This window comes from Balaenoptera musculus, chromosome 3 (genome assembly GCF_009873245.2).
Source record: "Balaenoptera musculus isolate JJ_BM4_2016_0621 chromosome 3, mBalMus1.pri.v3, whole genome shotgun sequence".
Taxonomy (NCBI): Eukaryota; Metazoa; Chordata; class Mammalia; order Artiodactyla; family Balaenopteridae; genus Balaenoptera; species Balaenoptera musculus.
The window spans coordinates 164,749,892-164,766,323 of record NC_045787.1 but is presented as its reverse complement, the minus strand read 5'-3'; positions in this window follow the sequence as shown (position 1 = coordinate 164,766,323).

Genomic DNA, 16,432 nt, shown 5'->3' with positions numbered 1-16,432 from the left:
GGAAAAAGGAATAGGCATTACATTCCACAATACATGACAAGCATTTTATGTACATTACTCCTGAGTATTTTCACGGAAACGCATAAGGAAATGCTATTATCTGTCTCCATTTTACAGACGAAGAAATCAATGGAAGCGTATTGCTAAAATGTTCATATTTCATTGAAATTTTCAACAGATATCATTTTATTTCAAAATCGTTTATTGAACTTTATTTTCATTAATAAAATATCTCATTCTAGCAAATAATCAAACAGTAAGTAGAAAACAGTTTAATAAAACTACAATTTTCTTTTGATATAGTTAAATATATCAATCACTTTATTTTTTTTTTGGCTTTCTGCCTCACATCTAGGAAGGTACTTCCTATCCTAGAGGTTTACTAGAAAACTTTACTAAATATTTAAGAATCAGGGAAACCCAGGTAATGCAAGCTTCCTGAACATACACACAAAAAATCCATTATAACAAAATATTTGATGCAAAAATATTAAATTATTAATGAACTAATATCAATACAAATCATAATTAGGCAAGATTTATCTATAGAGTAACAAATATTTACACTTTAGAAGTTTAGAAAGGTAATCTATGACACTAGTTAATGTATGTAAGAAGAATTTTTCCAGTCTCACTAAGTGCCAGAAAATCATTTGAGAAAATGCATTGCAGCATTATTAAAAATAACAAAGAGATGGAAACAACCTAAATGCACATTAATGGATGAAAGAATAAGGAAAATGGAGCATATACATACAATAGAATATTATTTAGCCTTAAGAAGGAAGGAAGGACTTCCCTGGCGGCCAGTGATTAAGACTCCATGCTTCCAATGCAGGGGGTGTGGGTTCGATCCCTGGTCGGGGAACTAAGATCCCACGTGCTGCACAACGCAGCCGTAAATAAATAAATAAATAAACTGGAAGGAAGTCCTGTTATATGCTACAACATGCATGAACCTTGAGGGCGTAATGCTAAGCGAAGTAAGTCAATACGGAAAAACAAATATTGCATGATTCCACTTAAATGAGGTATCTAAAGTAGTCAAACATAAAAACAAATTAGAAAGGTGATTTCCAAGGGATGAGGTAAGGGGAGCTGGGGAGCTATTTGGAGGGTGTACAGTTTCAGTCATGCACAATGGGGGGTGGGCAGTTTTCTGAGGATCTGTTGCACAACAGTGTGCATGTGGTTGAAAATGTTGTAATGTACACTTGTAAATTGTTGGCAGGGTGAATTTTATGTTGTGTTTTTTCGTCTGCCACAATAAAATAAATTTGAGAAAATATAATACCCATCCTAATATGTAACTCAAAGAATGGAAAGATCTTACTCAATATGGAAAATATTAAAAGGGCATTAAACACTTAAAGAAAAAAAAGGTGTGTCTTCTGGTTCTGGACAAGATGGTATACACTCACATTTCTTTGATAATCTGTACTAATACAATTTAAAAATGTGGAAATAATTAAACAGGCAATTGTATGAAAACTGAAAGATGTAAAGAGGAAGGCAGACTGACAAAGGACCTCAGCACTTGAGGAATAACACAACTATGAGGTCTTTAGGTTTTATTTGAATCTCCTATTTATCTCCTACTGATCACCAGAGAAGGTTGCAACCTGGAACTGACAACAGGCACAAAGAAACAAACAAAAAGAACCCTAAGAAAACCATGTTCTCTCTGGCCAAAAGGTCAGGCCATGGGAATCTCAGGAGAACAGAAATATTTTTTACAACACTTTTCCTACCCCACCCAAACACCATGGATGACCTCCTCCATGATGTCAGTGGGGACTGAGTAGGAAGTATAGATGCCTGTTACCCATCCAAGAGCATCAGGTAGCCCACGTGGGCACTTTCCTGCCTGCCCACCTGGTCTCCACTGACTCTCTAATCCAGCAGCACCAAGTGACCCAGGAAGTCACTCTCCAGTCCCACTGGGCAACATGAACAAGAGCAAGCCAGATACCTGGTCTCCTGCTCATCTCACCCCCACCAGGCAACAGCAGGCAGGCCAGGTGGGCACTTTCCTATTCAATGTACATCAGTGGGAGTCTGTCCTATTGTCTCCCCCAACAGGTGGTGTAGGAGATAGTCTACTGGATCAGTATCAGGAAAGACGGAGAAGGAAGTCTGCACATTTGCCCCCATGTGGTGGCAGCTGGCAACCCAGGGAGGCACTGCCTTTCTTTTTTCTCGCTGGACATGGAGTAGGAATCTGAACTTCCACTCCCACCCAGGGTGGCATGGGGCATCCCTCATTCACCCAATTAGAGAGGAAGGGAGGATATTGGAGAGGAAGGAGTTGGAGAAAGAGACTCTTCAATGCTGCCCAAGAAGTGCTTGGCAGACACCTCATGATGCAAACATGAACGGATAGAATATGCCAAAGTGTAAAACCTGAACTGCAATGTCAGAGCCATGCTGTATTTTCAGTGTCCTCCAAGCAGAGTACAAATGAGGTAGCACAGAGTACCACTCCATGGACTCTGAAAACTAAATTATCATGGGAATGATGGCACACAAAATGATATCAAGACCTGAATGATAAACCTAACTGAGATGAATGTTTGCTAAAATGGAAGATTAAGTAGGACCCTGAGTCTCCCAATATAATATACGAAATGTCCAGAAAAGAATAGAAAAATCACGGATCATGTCAGGGACCAGGAAAATCACAGCTAGAAGACAGACAGTCATAAGATGCCAACCTTGAAATGACTCTGATTTTTATTTGTCAATCATTCCTCAATAAAGCTGGAAAAAAGGGGAAAGAGAAACATATCAACACATAAGATGGTTTGATTGATGATACAGAGATGATAGCTATGTGATAAAGCAAGTACAGCAAAACATGAATGGTAAAATTCATGTGGCAAGTATGTCTTGTTCACTGTAAAGTTTGTTCAGTTTTTCTGTATGTTTGAAAATGTTCACAATAAAATCAAAATCTAAAACAAAATCTGATATAACCAAAAGGAGAAAGAGATGAATATAAAATAATAATTGGGGATTTCAATACTCTCCTCAGCAATTGACAGTACTGTTAGACAAAAACTCAGCTAAGATAAGGAAAACTGAACAATGCCTTCAAACACCAATAGTCAATTGATTTATAGAACACTAAATTGACATTTATTGGACACTCCATTCAACAACATTAGAATAAACATTATTCCCATGCACCCATAGAAGATCCTCAAAAATAGAACATATTCTGGGTCATAAAACTCCCAGACATAAAAATGGAAATCATACAGAGTATATTCTCTGACCATAATGGAAACAACCTTAAATCAGTAAACATAAAGATAACAGGAAAATTTCAAAATAACTAGAAAGTAATCAACACATCTTTTGAAAAACCTAACGTTCAAATGAAAATCTCAGAAAAAACCCTTGAAAAACAGATTAAAAGTAAAGAACATGAAAATATAGCATAACAAAATTTGTGGGATGCAAATAAAATAGTGCTGAGAGGAAAATTTATAGCACTAAATGCTTACATTAGAAAAGAAGAAATGTAAAAGAGAGTAGGAATATAAAACCAGAGCAATCAAAAGAAAGGCAATAATAAACATAATAACAAATCAGTGCATTCTAAAAAAAACGCAATGGAAAAAGTGATACAAAACATGATTAAGCAAAGAGAGGAAATAAAAGCCCTGATTAAATAGATATGTACCATACTTATTAATGGTTATAATATTGTAAAAACCTCATTTTCCCCAAAGTACTTGAATCAAAGTAATAAAGTTAAAGCCATACTATAATTTTAGAAAGTAGAGATGTTGATTCTCAAATTCACAGAAAAGGGAATTTTTCAAGGAAAAATAAGAACTCTTCTGAGGGGGAAAAAAGGACCATAGGGAAAGATATGAAAAAAAGGAATATACCAAATACTCCCTAAAGTTTGTTATTGTGGGAAAGAAAACAATGTTCCATAGAAAAAAAATGTGCTTGGGGCTTTCCTGGTGGCGCAGTGGTTAAGAATCCGCCTTCCAGTGCAGGGGACAGGGGTTTGATCCCTGGTTGGGGAAGATCCCACATGCCACGGAGCAACTAAGCTCATGCCACAATTACTGTGCCTGTGCCCTAGAGCCTGTGAGCCACAACTACTGAAGACCACGCGCCTACAGCCTGCCCTCTGCAACAAGAGAAGCCACAGCAATGAGAAGCCCACACACCACAACAAAGAGTAGCCCCCACTCACCTCAACTAGAGAAAACCCGTGTGCAACAACAAAGACCCAATGCAGCCAAAAATAAATTAATAAAATAAATCTAGAAAAAAAGAAGAAAAGGTGCTCAAGAAACAAGCTCATGTATATATAAAAGTTTACTATTTAATGAAGTTACCAGTTCAAGTAAGTTGGAAAAAGATGATTTAAAATGACTTAAGGAGAATACATTACAATTTGTAAAAACTGGCTAAGTACTACATTCAGAAAAAAATTAAGCCAAAATAAAACGTTTAAACTCTAAAAGATTTAAAACGAAACATGGGAAAATCAGATATAACGTAGAAGTTTTACCCAAGTATAAGTTTTTACCCTCACTGCAAACCGATGAACCAAAACAGAGAAGATATAATAAGAAGTAATCTGAAAAGTTCTTAGTTATAAAGAGGGGTTTCTGGGATACAGGAGTGGCAGAAATAATAAGGATATGCTTTCTGTATACTTAATGATGGAAGAAATGGCTAGATTCAATAGCAAAAACTTTGAGAATAGCCACTTATCTGATATAGAACACTTATCTATGAGTCTGCATGGCTAAGGGTAGTTGTACACCGATACTCTTAAAAAGAGATGGGAGACTTCATTGATGAATAGAGGTAAAGCAGATTTGATGGTTTCTAATATCTGAATGAATAAACATAAACTATTATGTTTCTGATTGGTTTATTGTTCAAAACCAAAATTGTGATACAGACTTATGAAATAAAAACCTCAAAAAACACACTTTCCAAAGCATATGGAACACAGCAATAGCAGTTGTTAAATGGAAGTTTATAAGGATAGATGACTATCTCAAGAAACAAGAAAAATCTCAAATAAACAACCTAACCTACCACCTAAAATAGGAACAAATGAAGTCCAGAGTCAGCAGAAGGAAGAAAATAATAAAGATTAGAGATAAAATAAACAAAATAGAGAACAGCAAGCAGGAAAAAATAAAACCCTAATGGAAAAGATCAATGAATCCAAGACCTGAGTTTTGAAAATATAAACAAAATTGATAAGCCTTTAGCCAGGCTCATTAAGGAAAAAAAGAGAGGATCCAAATAAATAAACAAACAAAAAATTGAAAAAAAAAACCAAAAAACAAACAAAAGAAACAAGAAATAAAAGAGGAAAGTTGCAGCTGATATCAGAGAGTACAAAATAACCATAAGAGAATACACGGATCAGTTAGATGCCAACATTTCGGAGAACATAGAAGAAATGAAAAAATTCCTTGAAACTTGCAATCTTCCAAGAGAAAATCAGGAAGAACTGGAAAGTCTGAACAAACCAACCACTAGTAGTGAAATTGTATCTCTACTCAAAAAATTCTCAAAAGAAAAGTTCAAGACCATATGACTTCACAGGGGAATTCTAAAAAACATATAAATAAGAGTTCATACCTATACTTCTCAAACTATCCCAAACACTTGAAGAGGACGGAACACTCCCAAATACATACTAGGAAGCCACCATTACCAAATACCAAAACCACACAAAGAAATTACAAAAAGAAAAGAAAAGAAAAAGAAAATTATAGGCCAATATCTCTGATGACTATAGATGCAAAAAGCTTCAAGAAAATCTTAACAAATTTAGTTCAACAATATATAAAAAGGATCATCCAAAATTATCAAGTGGGATTTATTCCAAGGGTACAAGGATGGTTCAGTATCCACAAATCAATAAATGGGATACACCTCATTAGATAAAGGAATGATATAAATCACATAATCATCTCAACAGACACAGAGAAAGCATCTGACAAAATGTAACATCCAATTAATAAAAATTCTCATGAATGTTGGTAGAGAGGGAACATATCTCAACATAACAAAAGTCACTTAGGACAAACTCACAGCTATCATCAAGAGAAAGACAAGGATGTCCAGTCTTCCCACTTCTACTTAATATAGTATTGCAAGACTAGCCACAGGAAGCAGAGAAGAAAAAAAAAAAAGCCATCCAAATTGGAAGGGAAGAAGTTGAACTATTTGCAGATGACATGATACCATACATATAAAACTATAAGGTCTCCACACACACAAAAAAAACTATTAGAACTAATAAATGAATTCAGTAATGTTGCAGGATGCAAGATTAATCTATAGAAATCTGTTGTTTTCCTATACACTAATAATGAACTAAAAGAAAAAGAAAGGAAGAAAACAATTCCACTTAAAATCATGTCAAACAGAATAAAATACTTCAGAATAAACTTAACCAAGGAGGTGAAAGACCCATACTCTGAAAATGACAAAACATTGATGAAGGAAATTGACCATGATACAAAGAAATGGAAACAAATGCCAGGGTCATTAATTGGAAAAATTAATGTTATTAAAATGTCCATAGTACACAAAGCAATCTACAGATTTAATGCAGTCCCTATCAATATACCTAGGACATTTTTCATGAACTAGAACAAATAATCCAAATGTGTATGCAAGCACAAAAAACCCAAACAACCAAACCAACTTGAGACAAAAGAACAGAGCTGGAGACATCACACTCTCTGACTTTAGACTATACCATAAAACTATAGTCATCAAAACAGTGTGGTAATAATGCAAAAGCAGACACATTGATCAGTGGAACAGAATAGAAAGTCCAAAAATAAATGCATGCACTTATGGTCAATAAATCTATGACAAAGGAGGAAAGAAAATACAATGGAGGAAAGACATTCTCTTCAATAAGTGGTGGTGGGAAACTAGACTGTTACATTTGAAGGAATGAAATTAGAACATTTTCTCATCCATGTACAAAAATAAACTAAAAATGGATTAAAGAATTAAATGTAGGACCTGAAAGTATAAAACTCCTGGAATAGAGGAGTTTTAGGCAGAAAACTGGGGCAGAAAACTCTTTGACTTAAATCGTAGAACTATTTTTTGGATCTGTCTCCTAAGTCAAAAGAAACAAAAGCAAAAATAAACAAATGGGACCGATTAAATTTTAAAACTTTTGCATAACAAAGGAAAGCATTAATATAAAGAAAAGACAATCTACTGAGTGGGAGAAAAAATTGGTGAATGATATGTCCGAAAAGGGATTAATATCCAAAATATAGGAACAGCTCATACAACTCGACATCAAAACCATCAAACAACTCAATTTAAAAATGTCAAAAGACCTGAATATATATTTTTCCACAAAAGACACAAATATGGCCTCCAGTCACATGAAAAGATGCTCAACATCTCTAATCATCAGTGAAATACAAATCAAAACCACTATGAGATATCAACTCACACCTGTTAGAATAACTCTCATAAAAAGGCTACAAATGACAAATGTTTGATAGGAAATGGAGAAAAAGGGGACCCTGGTACACTGTTGGTGATAATGTAAATTGGTGGAGCCACTAAGGAAAACAGTATGGAGGTTTCTCAAAAAACTAAAAATAGAACTACCATATGGTCCAGCAATTTCACTCTTGGCTATGTATTAGAGGAAAACAAAGACACTAATTTGAAAAGCTACACACAACCCAGTGTTCAATAGCAGCATTGTTTATAAAGGCCGAGATATGAAAGCAACCAAATTGCCCACCACCAGATGAATCGATAAAGAAGACATGATATTTTTATGTATCTGTGTACACATATATATATATACACACATATATATGTATATATATGTATATATATGTGTTTGTGTATGTATATATTTACACATATATACATATATATATACATAAATATACATACAAGCAATGGAATATTACTCTGCCATAAAAAAGAATAAAATCCTACCATTTGCAACAATGTAGTTGGACCTAGAGGTATGTTGCTTAGTGAAATAAGACAGACAAAGAAAGACAAATGTTGTATGTTACCACTTATGTGTGGAATCTAAAAAAATAATACAAATGAATTGATATAACAAAACAGAAACAAACTCACAGATATAGAGAACAAAGTGTGGTTACCAGTGGCTCAGGAAGGGGAGAAGGGCAAGGTAGGGGTAGGAAATTAAGAGGTAGAAAACTATGTATAAATGAAGCTATAGTTATATATTATCCAACACAGGGAACATAGCCCATACTTTATAATAACTTTTAATGGGGTATAATCTATAAAAATATTTAATGACTATGCTGTATGCCTGAACTACTATATCAACATGTGAAAAAAAATGTAACAATAGGGAAAAAGAAGCATAGAAGTATCATAAGATCAAGCAATTCCCTTCTAGGTTTATACACAAAAGAACTGAATGCAGTACCTTGAAAAGACACTTGAACAATTCTCTTAGCACCACTCCTTACAAGATCCAAAAGGTACAAACAACCCAAATGTCCATCCATGAATGTATGAGTAAACAAAATGTGGTATACTCATACAATGGAATATTATTCAGTCTTAGAAAGAATGCAAATTTCTGACATAGGTTACAATGTGGGTGAGTCCTGAAAATATTATGCTAAATGACATAAGCTATGCTACAAAGGATGAATACAGTATGTATCCGCTTATAGGAGTTAATTAGAATAGTCAAATATTGATACATAGACTATGGGGGAGGGGAGAGTGGGAATAACTGTTTCAAGGAAACAACAATGAAATTTGACATGATGAGTTCTGTAGACGGATAGTGGAGATGGTTGCACAAAAATGGAAGTGTACTTAATGTCCCTGAATAGTACTCTTAAGAATGGTTTAAATGGTAAATTTTACATTATGTATACTTTACCATAAAAAACCAAGTGTTCAAAACAATGAATAAATGCATGAATTAAGAAACTGGTGCATAATGACTCCTTTACCAACGCCTTCAGTTACCTTTTGGTTGGTAATAGTTAAGAAGTGGAGTTATCATAGGGTGATTATAAATTTTTATACCTGTGCTTGGAAATGTGTCTCTCTGGGCAAAAAGCACAAGTAAAGCAGCAAATTGGCCGTCCTTCTTGTGGAACTTTTCTGAATCCTGAAATGCAACTCTGGCTACACACAGATTTTGGTGTCTGAAAGGAAAAATAAAGAGTCATTGGTCATAATTTTGCACATGAATAGCTGGTATCAGAGGATATCTATATTTCTCCCAGAAGAAGAAAGGACATTTCACCTTCTGTTACATCACTGTGTCTCCTCCTCAATCCCAACCTTGTCATATTCTCTAGATTCTAAGTATGAGATACTAAGTTACGTTTCCACTTTCTTCTAAATTATTTACAGAGACAACCAAAATTTTACCAAAGTATTTCATGGTCTTTATTCCATACGTTCCTGGCAATATACCTTATTTTTCTTTTGTTTAACAACCTAATACAAAAACCCTGTCAGTGCAGATATCCATGTGGTCATGATACTGAAGTTTTGTGTACAGAAAAATATTTTACTCTGCTCTCGTATTGGCTGCATAGAAGGATGTAGGTTTTAGGTAAAAGAACCTAATAATGTGAAAAGCTGACATGCTACTAAAAGTAGCTTCATAAAGAATAAATGTAGGCCATAAAGAGACAGACTATAAGAGTGTGTTATGAAATGCCCAATTTGATGAACACAATTCAGGGCTCCTGATTGCCAGGTATGACACAGGCTTGTCAGAAAATTAGAAACATTTTTATATGTTAAATATTGAAAAGTCACACAAAGAATCATCTTAAAATTACCCTGGACTTTTCAAATGTGGGAAAAAATTTGAAAATAGTGGTCAATGCTTTGAGATACGAAGTAGAATGAAGTTTGATGATCACATAACATGCAAATAACCAAGGGAATGTGTAAATGGAATCTACAAAGTCATAGCTGACATCCATAACCTACTTGTGTTTAAATATAAGAAGGACTCTTACCATACATAAATAAGGCCAGGGTATCCGATATATCCATTACCATTATTTATTGCATTCACCCAACTGCTGCAGGAATAGATACACTCAAACTAAAAACAATCGCCTATACAACCTGCTCCTTCTCGACGTTGCCTGAGAAAGTATGTAAGATTACATACTATGAGTGAAAACGCTGCATTCAAAGAGTGAATTTAGTGCTCAGTTAAATGCATGCACACTTCATCTGATAGGAGGATTCTGCTCTGATAGCTTTACAATGTAAAAATCTAATCTTGAAAACAGGTCATACCTCTTTGAATCCAATAGGCCATTCTGTCATCCCTTTGTTGATCACCAAACCTTGATCATATGAACTACTGGAGCCAAACTCTCCCACTTTCACCAGAAGCCCAAGACCACCTGGAAAACTCACAGCATTCAGGATATCATACTGCACCACATGGCTTCTTTATTCGTCTAAGGACATGTGCTCCCCAGCACTGTTTCTAAATTGGATTTTATCCAAGAATGGGTGAAGCTAGAAAAGAAGAAAGATTGAAAAATGGAAAGTGCATTCAAATTAGAGATGGAAGGCTCATACTTACAAAGCAACCATTCTTTCCCACCTCCCCAGCCTCAAGCTTTCTTGTTCGTAGAAGCTAAGTTTTGTTTGGGTGTTTACTATCTCTTGGACTCTAGTGACATGAACTTTTCCTCTCATTCTAAAAAACAAAAAAGGTATTGAATACAATCAGGACACAATAAAGTATGCCTTAACCATGGATTTTGGTGCATCCCTGACAAAGTTTTCCTGAGGCTTCTGGAAGGAAGTGCCTGTACTGTAAATCAGTACTTCATGGAATTTTTTTCTCTTACATTTTTGGAATGTAAAAGAATATGATTTGTGACAATGGAGGGAACACTTTCCCTATGAGAGAAAACTAAAACCTACAACTCGTAGAGGATTAATGAGACTGTTGATATAGCCTTTTAATCTTTGAGCCCCAGAGCTCTTGACACTCTGTTGTGGGAGATAATAAATCTACAATGTTTCTTTTAGATTAAGGTAAAATTCACATAACATATACTCTGCCATTTTAAATAGTGCAGTTCGGTGGGTTTTACACATTCACAATGTTGTGCAATCCTCACCACCCTCTGATGCCAGAACATTTTCTTCATCCCAAGGGAAACCCAGCACCAATTAAGGAGTCCCTCTTCATGTCCCCTAAATCAGCATCTGTGAATGACTAATTGACTTTCTGTTTATAGACTGGCCTCTTCTGGACATTTCATATAAATGGAGTCATACAATATTTCTCCTTCTGTGTCTGGCTTCTTTCACTTAGCATAATATTTTCAAATTTTATACAAGTATCAGAAATTCATTTCTGGTAATGGCTGTATCTTATTGCATTGCATGCATATACCACATTTTGGTTATCCATTCATTGATGGGTATTCGGGTTGATGGGTATTCAGGTTGTTTCCACTTTCGGTTATTATGCCCACTGCTGCTGTACATAGTCATATATACATCTTGAGCTGAACACCTGTGTCAAATTTGGGGGGGTACATATCTAGGAGTGAAGCACTAGGTCACAAGAGAATTCTATGCTTATTTTTTTTCAATTCATGTATCATTAAGGTTGAAATAAACTACACAAAATTTATTTTCTTCTCTAGGTATAATACCAAATGTTCTGTATTATTCCTAGATAGACCACAAAACACTTATTTTTATAGATTCCAGGTTTGATTGTAAATTGTGATGAGGCAGCAGATATAGGCATGGAAAAAGACAGAGAAAATAGACAATTAAGTTGTCATTATCCATGACCTTGGATATTGTCTCAACCATTAAACAGAAGTATTCATCATGACTGCTCAAAAGCTTATGAAGATGTAGGCTCAACAAAGGAATGTATACAGCAACCACCAGTTAGAGTGTTTGAGCAGCAACCTTTGAGGGGTTCCTTCATGGGCCATTTCCATTCATTTATTTTTCCTAAGTATGAGTCATTCTTTCTTGTCTCTTTGATAAAAACTTAACATTTGAAATATTAGATCACATTCTAATGAGAAAACTATGGAAATCAGGTTCTCTCCCTACCCAACAAATGTAGTGATTGCTTATTGTAACAGTTGTTGTTAGTTAGTTTAGGGCATTGTCTGATCCAATCTTGTAAATTCCATATTCTTTGTCATGTATGGTCACTGAAGGCTTTGTTCCAGTAGCCTAATGACCAGCTAGTGACTAAAAATAGATTTCCTTAAATACCAAAAAGAAAAATAAAATAAAAAACCAAAGAACTATTTTCCTGTCTCTACAAGTGTGCTCTCTGGTGTGTTGGAGCAAACTTTTAACATTCAACATGGCAGTTTACAGCTCTGCCTTAGCCTTCACTTCCTGCTTCAATGAGGCCAGAAGGTCAGTCAGAAATGGAGCTTAGGGCCTTCTCAATGTTATTTTCTGATTATGAATCAAGCACTATGCATGATCTTCTAGATTCCATGGAAAATGTGGGAGCTTTTTAAAGCCTTTATTATCGAAAGCATCTCTTTCCCCAGCCCTTCTTCCAATGCTTTAGAGTTTTTATATAGTTTTCCCCAACTGTTATCTCTGACTGCAGGTAGCAGGTAATCCATTTACCTTTATATGTTTTCAATAAACAGGACTCAGGTTGCCACCTCAGCCCTAGGAAATTTCAAAGACACATGAAATAAAGGAAGTCTTAGATTAGTCCTTCAGAGAGCCACCAGGTCAAAACAAACAACCCTCATTTTTTTAGAATAAAATTCATATAGCTCCTTCTGGTATGAGTAATCTGTACGAATAATGTGGGGTGTTGTTTAAGAGATCTCTTTTGACCTGGAAAGTAAAGAATGCTACCAGCATAAATGAAAACATCATGAAGTCTATACCAAATTTAGATCTGTTTTTGATTCTTCATTAAGCATTCCACATGTTGGAAGCTTTAGTTTGGATTCCAGAATTCAGACATGTTTGCTTTAAATTGATATTAAAAGCTATTAAAACATATGCATTTTATTTGATCTGATTAGTTTATTTTATTTAATCAACAACTTGATGAAATGTATTTGTCCCTTGTGTATGAGGACAGAAATTTCTAAATATAGTCTGAAAAGGATTTGTAGATTCACAAAAGCCTGTGTTAAAATCCAGATGAATTCATTTCTAAACCATGGAACTTATGTTGAGTTGATAATCATCATCATTGTCCTCACATTTAAAAGTGTTTGCAAGTTTTGTAGGAACAGTTATGTCTAAAAATAATTCATTTTCCAGGGTCAGTGAAGGATATCAGGGAGACCCCATTTCTGTTTTTACCACAATCATTTCAAAGAACACTTGGACCACAGCATGTACACCACTATAGATGAAAGTGTTGGATTCTGTTATGGTAATTATGTCAATATTTTCTGACATTGAGTACACTCCAAGGAAATGTATAAATTTCACTCATTTTGGTTCTCCTATGTTTTGTTAAGGCTTGTCTGGATATTTGACTGCATTACATCCTAAACTAGGAATATTTTTCTGGTATGATTTCTAATACAAATAATTAGAAAGTAAAGACAACCACCCCCCGGTAGAGTTCTCCAAATAGAACTAGTAATTATAGATACATGTATAACCAATGTGAAAGAACTCAGCGTCCATTGGGCCCTAATCCTGTGGACCTTGAGACAAAAGTATGGTCATGATGCTGCATCTCAATAAAATACAACCAGATACCCTCCACCTGTCTATTCATGACCTGCAGCTGAAGGACATTTACCTTCCAGGGTAGAAGCATGGGTTGGTCTGCAGCTACTGGAGGTCCCATTTCTGTTTTCACCAAAAGCCTTTCGTGGAGTGCTTGGGCAATTGCATACACAGCATTATAGATGAGATAGCTGGGTTCAGACAAGGTCATCATGTCAGTATTTGTTGGCATAAACTCTAAGGAAGAATTTGGTGGGAAGTCTCCGATTTTTCCACAATGCGATCCAGCAAGCGAACAGCCAAAAATTTTAAGCCACACACTACTGAAGTAAAAGTCTTCTGGGTATTAGGAAGGTTTAACTGTCTTGAGAAAGTGTTTAAAAAGAGGGATTTCCCTTCTCTGGAGTGAGACGGAGAGACTTCCATGCAAAGAGTGCACTATATAGTACACCTCACCCGAAACAATATCCCCCTTTGCTACAATAATCCACACCTTGTCCAGGGTTAAATAGAATTCTGCTCTTATGTCCATAAAAGAGAAGCATCCCACATCACTGTGTATGATATACACATTTGCAGATGAAATTCTGGGCCTCCTCTTCGAATTTACATTAGTTACTTGATACAACCCTACTGGAAAGAATCTTTTCACTAAAGGCCACACATATACTTTTTTTTTTTTTTTACCTTCTCTGCTTTCAGGTCCCAGAGGTACTGTTCCCTTCCCCTACTTCAGAGAAAAATGCTGCCACCCACGTCCAGTCAAAATGCAGCAATAGCCTGATCATTCCATGGATGAGAGAGCTGTCCTTGCTGGCCATCAGATAAAGAGATGGAAATTGGCCTTTATCACTCAGTAAAGGATCAAAAGGACCATATGTCACCTGAATAAGAAAACAAAAACATGATTCTGAGCTTAGTGGATTGGGGCTGGTCTTTCTAGGGGAGACAGTGAGCCAATTCTCTCTGTGACAGGAAGAGTGACCAGATTATTTGATGAAAAGAAAGACTGCAATGGACATTCTACAGTTCTCATTTCATTTTGGGCACACAGAAGACCATGTTTCCTAGACACCTTGCTTTTAGAAGAGACATGTGGCTTCATGAGACTGATGGTATCACTTTGAGCCAAGGTATAAAAGAGACTGTGTAAGGTTCCTATGTCCTTATTATCTCCTTCAATAGCAGTTGAAGAAGGCATGAGTTTCAGATGGTGTGCCATGAGTTTCAGGCAGTGGTGTCTCCATAAACCTTGCCCTGAGTGACTTGTGAAGAAGAGATTCATTCATCCTAGGAACCTGTTTCATGTAAACGGTGTGGGTAAATAAATCCTGTCTTATTAAATTCTACATGTTGTATTAAATTTATTACCACAGCATTACCTAGGTTCTCCTGGAGATTACAATGCCCTACTCTCTAAGATTTCCTTTAAAAAAATTCCAGAACAGAATTCTCCTAATCTAACACTGATATGCACAGAAGTGATATCTCCTGCATGCTGGTGGTCAGATAGGTCCCTGGAAAGACAACCTGAGATGGTGAGTTCCCTGTGCAAAGTTTAGGGAGGGTTCTCCAGAGATATACCTGTGGGAATGGAGCAAGGCAAAAATGGGAAAAAGGAAATGCTGAAACACAAAACAGTTGCAGCTGAGTCTCAGCCAATCCCCAGGGACCTCTGGAGCTGGGATGGCCCTTTAGTGTTGTCCCAAATTGACACTAGGGAACCAGGCTTCTTATTCCCATATCTGCCAGACACTGGCTTCTGTCTGTGCCCTGAGAGGGTCCTATCCGTGGGTGAGGAGGTTCCCTATGCTGTGTGCATTTCCTATGATGTAAAGAGCTGTGAGCCATTATCAGTCAGTATTCCCAGTAGCTGTAGAATGGATATCTTGGCCCTGAGCATGAATCTGAACATTTAAGTGTGCACTGCACTTCTCCATCACCTTCCTCCTTTTCCCAACACATGTAAATATCTCATACTCTGAGGAAGTCTCTGGAATGTGTTTATAACTCTATGGGATGCATACACACAGCTTCCATCTTTCCCATTGATTGGATGAGAGGGAAAGGCATTGGGGAAAAGCAGAATATCTCTCACCAGAACTCAGATCCACTCACCTATGGGATTTTGTACAGCTCCAGAAGTGTTCCAATCTCAGCTGAAATGCCTAGGCTGTTACTGTAACAATGGCCACAGATTTTGTTTATCTCTGGCAGTTGTAGTTAGACACAGTCTGATTATCACCAGAGAGCCAAAACAGGGCACTTGCCAAAGTTCTGTGGTCACTTTCAACGGCATTATAGAGATCATAACCCAAGGACTGGTTGGGGAGTAGATGGGGGTTCTTGCTGGTCTCCTCAATGGCAAAGAGAAAGGCCAGAACATATTGGTTGTTCTTGAAGTACCAGCTAAACAGAGGGGAAAGCATTAGGCAGAATGGCTTTGTAATTCAGGGATATACCCTAAGCCAAGCCAAGGGAAAGGAAGGGTTTTAAACTCAGGTTTCCCATTCAGAGATTCTCTGTCTTGTCATATGGAGATGGTGTGAATAAGGTTCCGAGGGTTCTGGAAGACACTGGCATGGCTCTCTTATTCTGAGGAAGCAGATTGTGGTAAATCCACGTAGAGAGGTTGGTAGGGTAGTGTGAGTGGGGTGAGGTGATATAGCTGTCAAGGGACAGATTTTCATTAGCT